At 33.7% G+C, this 15,433-nt stretch overlaps 1 long non-coding RNA gene across 2 annotated transcripts; it reads left to right on the plus strand.

Annotated features, from left to right (window-relative positions):
- The first annotated feature begins 12,075 nt into the window (after positions 1-12,075).
- LOC108209076 (uncharacterized) lies at positions 12,076-14,919 on the plus strand. 2 transcript variants are annotated; one of them, XR_010288153.1, is made up of 2 exons: positions 12,076-13,456; positions 14,656-14,919. It is a non-coding gene; the product is annotated as an uncharacterized LOC108209076 (long non-coding RNA). The 2 variants fall into 2 exon arrangements; XR_001804488.2 differs by having other exon boundaries at positions 12,076-12,324.
- The last annotated feature ends 514 nt before the right edge of the window (positions 14,920-15,433 follow it).

Raw genomic sequence — 15,433 nt, forward strand, 5'->3', positions numbered from 1 at the left:
TAGCTTTTTAGAAAATTACCACCCAATTATATATTGATATGTTTATGCCACTAACGTTATATGTGGATTTGAATATTAGCACTCCGTTACATTCTGCACACTTCCGTTAATTAAGTTGCCAGCCTGGAGTACTGCAATGCCAACGTGTTCACTATTCATCTTATATTTATTAATATTTATATATAACGCAATTTTCATGTTTTATTAAAGGATCTTTCACTCTAATTATATTACTTCCTCCGTCCCTATTTACTTATCATTTTGACTTTTTGCACGTAACTTAAGATGATTGAAAAACATAATTTCGCTCATTATTTTTAAAATTTTCATCCTATGAATAAAAATATAAATTATAAACTTTAATTTAGAAAAAGAATATTTTAAAAATAATAAGTAGAAGTATGTTTTTTAATCATCTTAAATTACGTGAAAAAATATCAAAAGTGACAAGTAAAAAGAGACGGAGGTAGTATTAGATAGAAAATTATTAGAATACTAGAAGACGGTCACCTCCAATTTTTTTGTGTTTCTAAAAATTTATGAAATTTCTCAAGCTAGTGCAACTGTAGAGAGTGAGAATCCAATATTTCAGAGACTTTACATATGTTTTGATGCACTGAGAAATGGTTTTTTAAATGGCTGCAGAAAGGTAATAGGGCTTGATGGTTGTTTCTTGAAAGGCTACGTTAAGGGAGCATTATTGACAGCTATCGGAAGAGATGCCAACAACCAGATGTTTCCTATAGCATGGGCTGTGGTGGAAGTGGAGTGCACAGATTCTTGGGTTTGGTTCATCAAATTACTCCTGTGTGTTTTACTGAGTATTAGTGTCGCACTGATATATCTGTAATGTACCTTTTTTATTATTTAATTGAAGCTGCGGGTCTTTCCATCCTCAAATTTGGTCTCGAAGTAGTATGCTGGTAGAAGGTAGGATTTGCAAAGTAAAATACTAGTAATGCATGCTTTGATGTATTTACTTCTCCTGGCCAGAAATTGAAAGCTGGTATGATCAGTTCTGTAAGAGTCTGGTTCATCATTGCAGTTATCTGGCCACTTGTACTTGTTCCAGAAATCACATCAAAATAGTCTGCATTCTTGTTGTTGGCCTATCTAGTTCCTAAACATAGGTTTGGTCTGTACAGGTTTATACTCGCTAGTAACAATATGCTGCATTATGCCATATATATTTGATATAAGAAAAAGACCTCAAGCTTAAACTGATAAAGGCCAGAATGGTTGCATGGTTCCACGAATGATGCTTCTGATGCCACTATAGCAGGTTTTCTTTTTGTTATTTTTTGTCATATGCACTAGCTTGAGAAATTTCATAAATTTTTAAAAACACAAGAAAGTTGGAGGTGACCGTCTTCTAGTATTCTAATAATTTTCTATCTAATACTACCTCCGTCCCTTTTTACTTGTCACTTTTGATATTTTTTCACGTGATTTAAGATGATTAAAAAACATACTTCTACTTATTATTTTTAAAATTTTCTTTTTCTGAATTAAAGTTTATAATTTATATTTTTATTCATAAGATGAAAATTTTAAAAATAATGAGCGGAATTATGTTTTTCAATCATCTTAAGTTACGTGCAAAAAGTCAAAATGATAAGTAAATAGAGACGGAGGAAGTAATATAATTAGAGTGAAAGATCCGTTAATAAAACATGAAAATTGCGTTATATATAAATATTAATAAATATAAGATGAATAGTGAACACGTTGGCATTGCAGTACTCCACGCTGGCAACTTAATTAACGGAAGTGTGCAGAATGTAACGGAGTGCTCATATTCAAATCCACATATAACGTTAGTGGCATAAACATATCAATATATAATTGAGTGGTAATTTTCTAAAAAGTTAAATAGTTAAGTGGTAAAAAAATTCATTTTCCCTTTAATTTTTCATTCTAATCGTTGACGAATATCTAGTCGTTTGGCACGTTTGGGTCAAACGAGTAGTTTAGATTAACCGGATCAAATTTATATTATTCCATAAAGTTTACAATTTCATTTAACCGACCCGAAAATATCTAATTAAACCGACCCGACAGAATATATGTAATTGAAGCTCTGGTTATATAGACCATCGTCTTTTCTCTCTGTGTTGCTATAGTCCTTCGTATATCTCCCAGATTTAACCGCAAAAAATTTCAAGAGTTGTGACAAAATCCCCGTTCAATCGAAATGCCAGCGAAGGATACATACATAAAATTCAGTCCATCAGGCAAAGTTTCTTATGCCATCACAAATTATGTAGCTTTTTGGGAAAAACAATCAGTGCCCGCAGACTTTCATCCCCTGATGGATTTCCTGAAAAATTCTCCATGCCAGTCAGTTATGCACTCACCGCAAGCCCAACAATCTATGCAGAAACTGTTCAAGAAATGTGGAGCACGGCAGATTGCAGAAGCACAAACGGTGGAATAAAAATCAAAATCAAGGGTAAATCTTATATCCTAACTCCTTGTGTAATCAATGAAGCACTTAATTTTCCTAATTCCAACTTTGAAAGCATACCTACCAATGATGAGATTATTTCTATGCTAAAATCTCTCAATTTTAGGGGTACTAACCCCTTGTGTTTAAGTCAAGTACATAGGAATGAGTTTAGAAAGGAGTGGTCGTACTTCTTTGACACTCTAAGTAAGGGTTTTGCGGCGAAATGTTGTTCCTATGAGAGCATAAATATGTTCATTCTGAGAATTGCATATTGCCTTTTGTATGGAAAGAGAATTGACATTGGTAGCCTTCTGCTTGATGAATTCGCTTCCAAATTTGACCCAACGCAAAAGGAAGACCAGGTCATCTACTATGCTCGATTCCTTATGATTATTGTTAATTACTTGTGTAAGGATCTTAGTATAGAAGACAAAACCGATACACTCCAAGTGCGTACACAATCAAAGCAATTGTTTGCGAGCTTAGTAACAAAGAATCGTAATGCAAATGTTGAGTTTGTGCTTCCAGAGCACGTCCGGGTACAGATCTCTACTTTATATTCCTCACCGTCACAAACAAGTTCTTTGCTAATTCCTCCTACAATGGAGGATGTGAGAGAAGGCTATACTTCTCCCACCCAAGTAGCACTACCCCCACCATATCAGTCTGGAACCGTAGAAAGCTCCTCAGTCTCGTCTGGCAAACGAAGGAGAACTAATATGCCTTTTATCACTGAGGATGGCAATGATGAGGATGAAACAGAACCTGATGTACATCCACCACAGAAAAGGAAAGGTGCACACAAAGAAAGACCTGCTAGTAGTCTGCTTGACAAAGATCATGAAATGCCCAAACGTGACCTTGTTCTCCTGCTTGAACCTGGTATGGAACAGGACGATCGTCAACACCTCATAAAGGCAGCATCTGTTTTAAAATCAAGGTTGGTAAACCGTCTCACAAGTTATGCTGACAAACTAAGTACTGAGGACATGATTAATCTTGCTAATAAGTGTTACAGTACGCTTGAAGGATTAGGAGATAATTATATGACTTTCAGCAGTGATGTTAACCAACTGATTGCTAAACACCAGGAGATAGCTGGTATTGCCAAAAAGAAAGAGGATTGGAATGAGAGCGACATAAAGGCTCGTTAATTATAATCACCAAGTGCAGTCTCTGTCTGAAGTGCAACAGAGGTTATCCAGTGCCGAAGACAAACTGGTTACAGCCATGTCTGCTGTGGACTGTTTAAAGACTATAAAAGAAGAGCTGGAAGGTGATTTACTTAAGCTTACAGAGGAGTTGCGTGAGGTAGAAAAGAGAGTTGAGACTTTGACAGCAGAGAGGGATGAATGCAAAGAGGCTCATTCCGTTGCTGAAGCTGAACTAGGGGAATTGGATGCTGAGAAGGACGAGGCTCGTGTGGCATTTGAGGCGATCACTGACCAATACAATGCTGCAAAGAAAGAATTTAAGAGCAGGAGTAATCAATTGCTGCAGCTAGTAAGGAAGAAACAAAACAATTTTACTGCCTGTTTAACTCGAATGAATCTTCCTGGTTAACTAGTCTAGGCTCTTCTTTTAGCTCTTTTTGTTTGGTCTGTGGCTCTTCAGCAGGATTTTCTTACAATTGGATTCCAAATGTTCTGGAACATCATATTTGGTGCCTGAAATGTTTTTATTTACTTGCTTGGTGTAGTCTTTGTGATTTGGAAACATCGTTGATCTACTATATATATGAAACGTTCACCTCTTCATATCGATCCCAAATTATAGATCTCTATCCGGTTTAGGCTTTGTTTATGATACATGCTTAATTATTTCAACTTTGAATTATATAAAAAATTGTTTATTTGCATCTTTGGATACTTGTACTTTAGGATTGCAATATTCTGCTATCCGTCATACATTCTCATTATGCACTAGCATATAGTGCCTTAAACCTCTCTGCATTGTTTCCCTAAAATCTTGTATTAACTAGTAATTCCTATGAAGTTTGTAAATGGCTTTGGTGGAAAGCATATTTTATCTTAGTGCGAACTTCACTGCAAGAGACAGCGGTTTTACCCGATGGAAATTGGTAAGGGAAACTAGTCCGTTGGTAGTTCCCAGCGGATTTGTAACGATTGTACCGGTCATTGCTCTGTCAATCAATTGGCAACGAAATACCCACACTTATTTATCAACAAGACGTTCCGCTAGAAAAAATAGCAATGGAATAATAACAAAGACTCAAGGATCTCAAACACTTTAACCCAAGTCCCACTCTCTGACAAAGGAAATTCACTCTCTCTGGGATCTCATCTCCTCTCGAGGATATTAGGCACTCTGTCACCTCACCTCATTTCCAGGATACTAGTCACTGCTAGCTTATGACCACCATCAAGGATACCGGTCTAATTAAAATTTTAAAATTATTGTTTATTAAAACCATAATATTTTTATTAATTGATTACATTATCATTTTTTGAATATATTTATCTAAATTATATTGTCTACACATAAACTTTCTATAAATTAAGATTTGGTCGTATTTTAAATTTTGATTTTGATTTTATTATTTATAATTCTTAAATACATTATACATGTCATTATATGAATTTATTTCATAATGATATGTTTTATTTTAGTAAATTATTATGTTGTTTGATGATTTCTAAAGTGATAGAAAAAGATATTCAGTGCCAAGAACATGTAAATTGGTTTGTAAAGTTTTTAATCTTTGATAAAAAAAAATTAATTCATAATTGTTTTATACATTTAATAGGTAAATGCTATATATAGCACTAGTTGTAGTTTTTGTAAGTCTAACAGTGATAAATTGAGTTTCAGTTTCTCATGTCAGTATTACTTAGTTCGTTTTTATCGAATAGGACAGTGATCTAATTAAATTTGGAATTAGTATGAATTTAGTTAATAATATCATCATGAACTCTATTTGAATTTTAAGACAAGACAAGAATTATATACAGTTGTTTGTAAATTAAATTGTTTAAACTTTTAGAATTAAAAAATATTTAATATATATATATATATATATATAACTATTTATTAGATATAAAACTTTTTATATATTGAAATTTGATCCTATTTTCAATTTAATTTTTCCCAAAAAAAATTTAAAAATTACACGTTATGATAAGTATTTATTTCGGAATGATATGTTTTATTTTAGGTAAATTAGTATGTTATTTATTATTTTTCTTGTAGGGTCTTCAATCTTTAGTAAAATTTAGTTTTTGAATATATAATTGTTTAAATATGTGATATGTATAATTTTATGTGTAATATTAGTTGAAGTTCTTGCACTCTGTCGAAAAGATAGTTAAGTTTGACATATTAATGTAAAAGTCTAATATAGTTTTAAATTAAATAGCTTTAATTAAAAAATAATCTGTTATAAATTTTGACAATATCTTGTATTTTTGATCCATGTTAATTTTGTATTAACATATATTTGGATAATAATATCATGATGGACTCCTCATTTTTTTTTAAAAATTCTAAAACATGATTGAAATTTTGTAGAGTTGTTTAAAAAATTAAATTATTTGTGTTTTAAAATTTAAATGAATAATTTTTTTGACGATATAATTCATTTGGAGGGATATTTGTTACATTATAAAATCATGACGACCATGAAAACCTTTTCATAATAGCATAAAAATAATTGTTATTAAATTATATATATATATATATATATATATATATATATATATATATATATAACCAACTTTTTGATACTTTTGATATTTAGTACTTCTCACCTTCCACACTAAAGGGGCTTTTATTATTGATAAAGGGTATACATTTATATTTAATTTAATGTTACTAAATATATATATTATATATATAATTATTATATTTAATTTAGAAATATTAAATTGATTTGATTAAACCTTGACTATATATTAGATTAATTCTGTATGCACCAACTAAATCTTATTACTGCTTCTACAATATTGATATGTATCATTTTGAGTTAAACACATATACCATTTCCTAGAATTTTTTGAATCATAAGATAAATATTTTCTATGTGTCTTATATTAAAACATGTTTCTTCACCTTATACACATTACCAATTTAATAAATCTACAAAAAATGATTTCCATTTAGCATCTCAAAAACTCAATCACGTAAAATAAAAATATTCCTTAATTATTATCATTTTTCAAAAACTTTAATCAAATACAAACTAATAAATTTATCATAAATCTAAAATCAAAGATTTTTCATTTAATTTTTATAAATAAATCAAAAAAGTTAAACACTTATTTAATTCTAAAAAGATTATATAAACATAAAATTATTTTACCAAATAGTCCTTGTGGCCAAACATACCCTAAGGTACTGTTTGGGGTTGCTGTTGCAGACAGCAACAGCAGCTTTTTGCTGAAAAACAGGTGAAAAACTGTTTGGTAAATCGAAAAGCAGCTTTTTCGAACAGCAGCTTTTAGCTGAAAAGCTGCTGTTAGAAAAAGCAGGTCCTCCCATGCTTTTGGAAAAAGCTGCTTTTCAGCTTTTGCAGAATGCTGTTATAGATTTCATTATAGAATCTCACCAAAAACATTATTTTTTTTATATTATAACTCAAAATAAGTAAATATCAAAAAATTACCAAACAGTTATCTGATTTCTACAACAGCACTTATTTTACCAGCACTTTTTCTGACACCACAACAATTTTTAACAGCACTCCCAAACAGACCCTAAATCCATCGTATGACACAGGTTATATATAAGATCATTTACCTTCCTATCAATTATAAGTTTATAACTCCGCCGCAGTAAACCCATTTCAGAAAAATAGCCACAAATAACCAAGGACGTCGTTAGGTAGATGATCTTCAACAAGAACTTGTTGATAACATCCCGTTAAGACTCTCGGTCAAAGCTCTGATCCAGTCAACATCAGTCAAGAAAAAAAGGTACTCTCTAATTACAAACCTAATTTCATTTCTGCTCGAATCAAGCATGCATTCTCACATTGGGATAATAATGTTGTGTTAATTATGGCCCTTCTAATTATCTCTGGTTGGAAATTTGAAAAGAGTGACACCTAGAGACCGGTTAATTCAGTAGATGGGCTTATGTTATTGACTGATTTCACCACGTACGTACTCCAGAAAGTTTCCAGAGTTTTGCTAAAATCTTCATTCAATTAGAGCCAGGGAAGGAAACCTACACAAAATTTTAGTCCATCAGGCAATTAAAATTGCTTGTGTCATCACTAATTATGTAGCTTTCATGGACAAACAATCAGGGCCGTAGTCTTTCATCCCTTGATGGATTTCCTGAAAATTTCTCCGCTCATTTATGCACTCACAGCAAGCCCAACAATCTATGCAGAAATTGTTCAAGAAATGTGGAGCACAACTGATTGCAGAAGCACAAAGGGTGGAATAAATATCACAATCAAGGGTAAATCTTATATCCTAACTCCGTGTGTAATCAATGAAGCACTTCATCTTCGTAATTCCAACTGTGAAAGCACATCCACTAATGGTGAGATTATTTCTATGTTAAAAGCTATCAATTTTAGGGGGAACCCGTTGTGTTTAAGTAAAGTATGTAAGAAGGAATCTAGAAAGGAGTTGTCGTACTTCTTTAACAACTTAGAGTGTCAAAGAAGTAGGACAACTCCTTTCCAAGATCCTTCTTATGTATTTGACTTAAACACAATGGGTTCCTCCTATAATTGTTAGCTTTTAACATAGAAATAATCTCACCATTAGTGGGTGTGCTTTCAAAGTTGGAATTAGGAAAATGAAGTGTTTTAGTGATTACATAAGGAGTTAAGATATAAGATTTACCCTTGATTTTGATATTTATTCCACCCTTTGTGCTTCTGCAATCAGTTGTGCTCCACATTTCTTGAACAATTTCTGCATAGATTGTTGGGCTTGCGGCGAGTGCATAACTGACCGGATAATTTTTCAGGAAATCCATCAGGGGATGAAAGTCTACGGGCACTAATTGTTTGTCTTTGAAAGCTACATAATTAGTGATGGCACAAGCAACTTAATTTGTTTGAGGATTAAATTTTGTGTAGTTTCCTTCGCTGGAGGAGGATTGTGGCAACACTAACACGGGCTGGCGGGGGGGGGGGGGTCCGAAGATGGTGAACTCCGCCCACCACCTAATATTAGATCTAAAGGTGGTCCTGTGATTAAGGGTTAAATTCTTTCCTATGTAATTTTAAGCAACAATGCAGCTTTTGTATGATGACATCGACAAACTTTTTGGCATGAACAAACTTTTGTAACAAATGGTTATATTTTGGGCATTTCATGTATCAGACAATTGTTTTCAGTGTTTTCTAGGATCATATCTGGTTGCCTGTTTGTGATTATGTCTTTTATCTACGTTTTTCATATATTCAGAAGTTTGATTGCATGTTTGGGCAGGTTATATATATGTATCTGTGTGTGTTTTTGGATGCCAAAAAAATGGTGGGAAACTAGCGAAAATAACAGTACTAAGAAACAGGGATTCCAAACTTACAACGGTTTTTCGGTCACAATATAACAAAATAATGACGAAAAACATCTGTCGCTTATTGAGGTAGAAAATCTCATGGATGGGGTCCGCTACTATTTACGACAGTTAATTTGTCGCAAGATAAATTATTTACGACAAAACAGTTTCGTCGTAAGTTAACACAAAAAATTCTTAACGTAGGGTCCACGCTAAATTACGACGGACTTTCCGTCGTAAGGTTTCCCATTTACGACGAACACCGTCTGTCGTAAGTTAACAAAAAGAAATCTGCATGTAGGACCCACCACTAAAGTACGCCGTTTTTTCCGTCGTAAGTTTGTGGAGCCCACTGACATTTACTTATAACGAAATGTTAACTTATGACGAATTTTATACATGTGGCCAAAAAATGAACTTTAGACGGTTATAAAAACGACAGAAATTATCCGTCGTAATTGCATGTATTAATGACAGAACTGGTGTAAAAATTCCGTCGTAAAAAGTCTGTTTTGTTTTGTTGTAGTGCACACTATTAACCTCATAAGGTTTTAAGAGTTTTGATAAAAATTTCATTCAACTAGAAATGCTAGCGGAAACATACACAAAAATCAGTCCAACTGGCAAAGTTGCTTAGGCCATCACAAATAGGGGTGAGCAAAACCGAACCGGAACCGAAAAACCGGACCGAACCGTGTAAATTCGGTTCGGTTCGGTCCTAATTTTCTGAAAGTTCGGTCCATTCGGTCCGAACCGAATAGACCGAAATAAAGTTCGGTCCGGTCCGGTCCGTAAAAAAATATTTCGGTCCGGACCGAATAGACCGAATTGTCCAAAATATATATAATTTTAATTTATATTTATATTATATATGTATCTTATATGTTATAATTATAAAATCTAGTTTGTAAATTTAATTATATATATCTTTAATGAATTGGGGGTGATTAATTAATATGAAAATTTTAAAATGAATCATGAATTTTAGTTAAAAAAAATATAATATTTTTTTATTTTTAAAATAATTTCGGTTCCTTCGGTCCGGACCGGACCGAACCGAACTATTTCGGTTCGGTCCGGTTCGGTCCATTATAAAACTTCGGTCCGGTTCGGTCCGAAAAAAATCTAAATTTCGGTTCTCGGTCTATTCGGTTCGGTCCGGTTTTGGACCGAACCGACCGAATGCTCACCCCTAATCACAAATTATGTAGCTTTTATCAACAAACAATTAGTGCCTCCAGACTTCCATCGCCTGATGGATTTCTTGAAATATTTTTCAATAAGTTATGCACCCACCTCAACCCCGACAATCTATGCCGAAATTGTTCTAAGAAATGTGGATTACGGCTGATTCCATAAGCACAAAGGCTGGAATATATATCACAATCATTAACTCCTTCTGTAATCACTGAAGCACTTCACTTTCCTAATTTCAACTTTAAAAGAACGAACGTGAGATTATTTCTATGTTAAAAGCTATTAATTTTTGGGGGAACCCGTTTTGTTTATGTCAAGTACTTAGAAAGGAGTGGTCGTACTTCCTTGACACTTTAAGTAGGGGTTTTCTGTGGAAATGTTGTTCATATCAGAGCATAAATATATATATTAAGAATTGCATATTGCCTTTTGAACGGAAATAGCAGTGACATCGGTAGCCTGCTGCTTGATGAATTGGCTTACATTTTGACCAAATGCAAAAGAGAGACCACGACATCTACTCTGCTCAATTTCCTATGATTATTGCTAATTACTTGTGTAAGAATCACAGTATAGAAGACAAAACCAATACACTGCAAGTGCGCACACAATCAAAGCATTTGCTGCGAGATTGCAAATGGTGAGTTTGTACCTGCAGCGTGCTCCAGAGCACGTCCAGGTACAGGTCTCTACTTTATATTTCTCACCATCACACACAAGTTCTTTGCTACTTCCTCCTACAAAGGAGGATGTGAGATAAGGCTATACTCCTCCCACCCAAGTAGCACTCCACACTCACCATATCAGTCTGGAACAGTAGAACCTCGTCAGTCTGTCTCTCAATCTGGTAAACGAAGGAAAACTACCTTGCCTTTTATAACTGAGGATGGCACTGACGAAGATGAAACAGAACCTCATGTACATCCCCCTCAGAAAATGAAAGATGCACACAAACGAAGACCTGCTAGTAGTCTGCTTGTCATGATTAATGAAATGCCACCTGCAGAAACCAGGGATAGTATCCCATCAGTATATGAAATTCCTTTATGATCTCCAGAAGAAGAAAAGCCAAAACTCTGACATAGGAGCTGCATGAGATAGAAGAGAGAGTTGAGACTCTGACAGCAGAGAGGGATCAATTAATGCAAAGAGGCTCATTCTGTTGCTGAAGCTGAACTCGGAAAATTGGACGAGGCTCATGTGGCATTTAAGGCGATCAATGACCAATACAAATGCTGCAAAGAAAGAATTTCAGAAGAGGATAAATTAATTGCTGCAGCTAGTAAGGAAGTAACAGAATAATTTTACTGCATGTTTTACTTTAACTAGTGTAGGCTGTTCAGCCTGTTCTTTTAATCAGCTCTTTTTGTTATAATTGCATTCCAAATGTTCTGGAATGTCATGTTTGGGAGGCTCAATTGTATTACTTCGAAAACATATATAGTTCTACTGTATGAAACTGTTGCTTTTTTATCTAGATTATAGATCTCTTTCTCGTTTATGCTTTAGTTTTGATGCTTAATTTCAACTTTGAATTATGTACACTTTTTTGTCAAAATTGTTTATTTGCGTCTTTTGCGTACTTGTTCTAGGATTAGTTTTAAATTATTAGTTTTGATTCTAATTTCGTGAAATTTTTTAAGGATCCATTATTTTATATTCCCAGTGTCATAATTATTTGTATATATATCTCGACACGCATTTAAATCTTTTACAAATAATAGTTTTAAAATTATTTTCTTTCAATAACATATTTAAAATTTTATTTTATTTAGAAATAAAATTTTAAAAAAAATAGTTATAAAATTATAATTTCTATACAAATTTTTTTGTCACATAATTTCTATACATCTCAAAACATATATAACATTAGTACAGAATTTTATCAAAAAAAAAAACATTAGTACAGAATTTTTATCGTAAAATTGAGTAAAACTAAGAGAAATAATATTGATAGTAAATGGACGGACTTGCCCTGAAAGACACTTGGTTGTAAACAGGATATGCGAGCTTGAGCCTTCAAGAATCAAGATAGAACTGTCAATCACACCACCATCTGCTTAAATCCAGGATTTTAGAGAAATGGCAACGGAGAAAACGACGTCGTTTGATGACCTTCCTCAAGAACTTGCCGATAACATCCTCTTAAGACTCCCGGTCAAAGCCCTGATCAGGTCAACATCAGTTAACAAAAAACGGTACTCTCTAATCACAAACCCTAATTTCATTTCTGCTCAAATCAAGAATGCTATCTCACATTGCGATGATAATTTAGTGTTAATTGTCCCCTGCCTTATCTCTGAAGAGAAACATTGTTCCTTAATCTCTGTTGAAACTTCGGAACTTGTCGAAAAATTTGAGGTTCCCTTTACTACTAGGAGTGACTACTGGATACTAGTTAATTCAGTAGATGGACTTATGTTATTGACTGGTATTACTGTGTTTAATCGTACTACTACACATTTGTATTTGTGGAACCCTTGTCTTAAAACTTACCGAATCCTTGTTTCTTCCTGTTTCGAGAAAGTTCTTGGTGACAGGGAAAGATTTTATTTGGTTGGGTTGGGGTTTAATAAAGTTAGTAATGATTATAGAGTTGTTAGGATTGTTTATTTTTAGGACAAAATGGATTTGCCTAAGGTCGAGGTTTATAGTTTGAGGGAACGGACGTGGAAGGAGATTAAAGACCCTGTAGTTCCTAGGAGGAGTTTGCGTGACTGTGAAGGGGTTTATTTAAATGGGAGAATTTACTGGATGGAAGTGGAAAGGTCCTTCAGTGTGGAATCTTCTCCTTATGTTAGTAAAGATTTACGGATGTTGTCGTTTGACTTTGATACTGAGGTGTTTGGGGAAGTGAAAGTTCCAGAGGAGGTTTCCAATTGTTTAGGAGTAGGCGCCGGTTTTAAGCTGATGGAGTTTGATGGTTCTCTTGCTCTTTGTGTTAGTAACATACAGGTTAGGAATGGATTGTTCATCATACCTTATCGTATATGGTTGATGAGGTTAGACAATGGTGTTATTTCTTGGATTTTACGTTTTACAAATGAACTCAAGGAACCTGGGCTAGTAATGAATATTACAAAGACCGGAACAATTTTAGTACAGAGACTTCCCTCGCTGCCTGTTCATGCCATTACACGCATATTCTCATGCAATCTCAATACCATGCATTATAAAGATCTTGGACTTGGTGGGCGTTGGGGTGAAGAGGATTTCCCGACAATGCCGCATTGTATTGTAGACACTTCTTTCATAGAGAGTTTGGTCATGTACGAAGGAGGAAAGTCTCTGTTAAAATTTTCAAAGTGAGCAATCATGAGTCTTTGGGTGGTAAGTAGATATAAACCTATAGATACTGATTAAAATAATTTCTTTGTATGTCATGTGGATACTTTTGAACCTGGAAGTTCTTGATGAAATTATGATAGTATAAAAATATTTCTTTTGTCTAAGCTGTGAGAAATATGGATTTTAGTATCATGTTTCTTTCCTTCTTTGCTGCTTGTTATTTATCCTAGTAATATATCTCATGATATAAAATCTCTCCATCTCTCTTTATGTGTTTATAGTTTAAAATCATATCATTTATAAAAGTTGGGTTTAAGTAATTAGTAGAAAGGAGGATACGGTTTTAGTGAGACTTGATTAGATCCTAGAATTCTGTTGTTACTTGTCGTGTGTGTGTGTGTACTAAACCTCTCCCTAGAGCTTAAGTTTAAGCGGATGTTTTTAACCATATTCAATAATATTCTGAGTTGTTAGTAGATATATTCTATTTCGTTTTTAATCATATTCTATATCGTTTTGAGTTGGTAGTAGATATATAAACGGGTAAACCTTCACATGTCTAGAAACTGTTCTATTTTGTTAAAAAGTCCCATGCTATTCTGGATATTAAACTTTTTCAGATTCTCCATAGAAAATACTCCTAAGGTGTTTCGGCAAGTTGGCTGATGAACTACACAATCATCAAGGATAAAATGCCATGTTACTGTAATGGGGAGATGCAACTTAGACTAAATGTTTTAGAATGAACAGGAGAATAAATTTAGATAGGACTTGCAGATTACAAACATTGTTGCAGATATACTGGTTTCGGGATTTCTGGTGTCACAATATTTGACATGACCTAGTTATCTATCGAAGTAATATTACCAGTTGGCGTGCTTAACTATGTTATCAAGTAGCTTGTGATACACAACACAGCATTGTCAATTTGTTTGACTGTTTTTATTTTGAAAATATGTTGTAACTTTTGCTATATAAAACTTATGAAAATGCTTTTTGGGACTTGTGCTCATGTCTCCCCCTGAAATCCATTGGTAGACAGACATACCTAAAGGCAGTTCTAGAAATCTGTACAACTCTCTTATGTGGATGTGACCTGTTGTGCTGAGTGAGACATATAGGACCTTTGAACTTTGGTATAGTTTATTTTGAACAAGAAATGTTTAAGTTTGGATAGAATGTATGAAAAGACGATACATTGTTCTCTTTGACTGTTTCCAATTTTTTCACTTCTGATGCAGGTATAGTTGCTGATCTTACTTTGAAAGTCCTGCTTAGGTGCTGCATATGTATATGAAGTCCTTTAAAGACGCCAGTTTTTGCTGAGGGAATTCTGTGGAAGATCTTTGAACTTGACATAATGTAATCTAATCAAGCAATCGAACAATAGTTTTCAGTATTGATTTGTTATGGATACATCTGTTTACTAACCTATAAATGCACTACTTTGTAAATTATTAAACAGCTTGCAACTTGCAACAGTCAATTTTATATTTTGTAAGCTCGTCACACAACTGATAAAATGAAGTGCATTTTATATATTTGATTGGGTTGTGTGCAGTAGCTGTGCTGCTTGAAGTTGTGTCAATACTCCTTAAATAGATGATCATCACTGCCAATCTTCGATAAAGATGATGCACTTGAAAATATGATCAATTGCATTCTAATAAAAGAAAGAGATTAATAATGAAACTGTGAGCTAAAACAAGATCCAGTTGAATAAATAGAGAATTGTAAACATCCACATAATAATTCTGCAGATGGTAATAGTAGCAAACTAAAAGTAAGGCTAATACAGTAGATCATAAGTACTGCTAAACTTGGTACGTGAAGAAATTAAATCATGTTGAGTACAAAAGTTTTTCTAAAGAATTCTTTCAGCAAAAGCTAGCTCCGTCAAACAACTTCATATATATGCCGCACCAAATTGCGTTAGCAGGACTTTCAAAGCACAACCAGCTTTGCAGTGTAAGTAGTACCTGTGAGAATAATTACAGCAACAACATGATCAATCCATGC

The sequence above is a fragment of the Daucus carota genome, chromosome 1 (assembly GCF_001625215.2).
Source record: "Daucus carota subsp. sativus chromosome 1, DH1 v3.0, whole genome shotgun sequence".
Lineage (NCBI taxonomy): Eukaryota > Viridiplantae > Streptophyta > Magnoliopsida > Apiales > Apiaceae > Daucus > Daucus carota.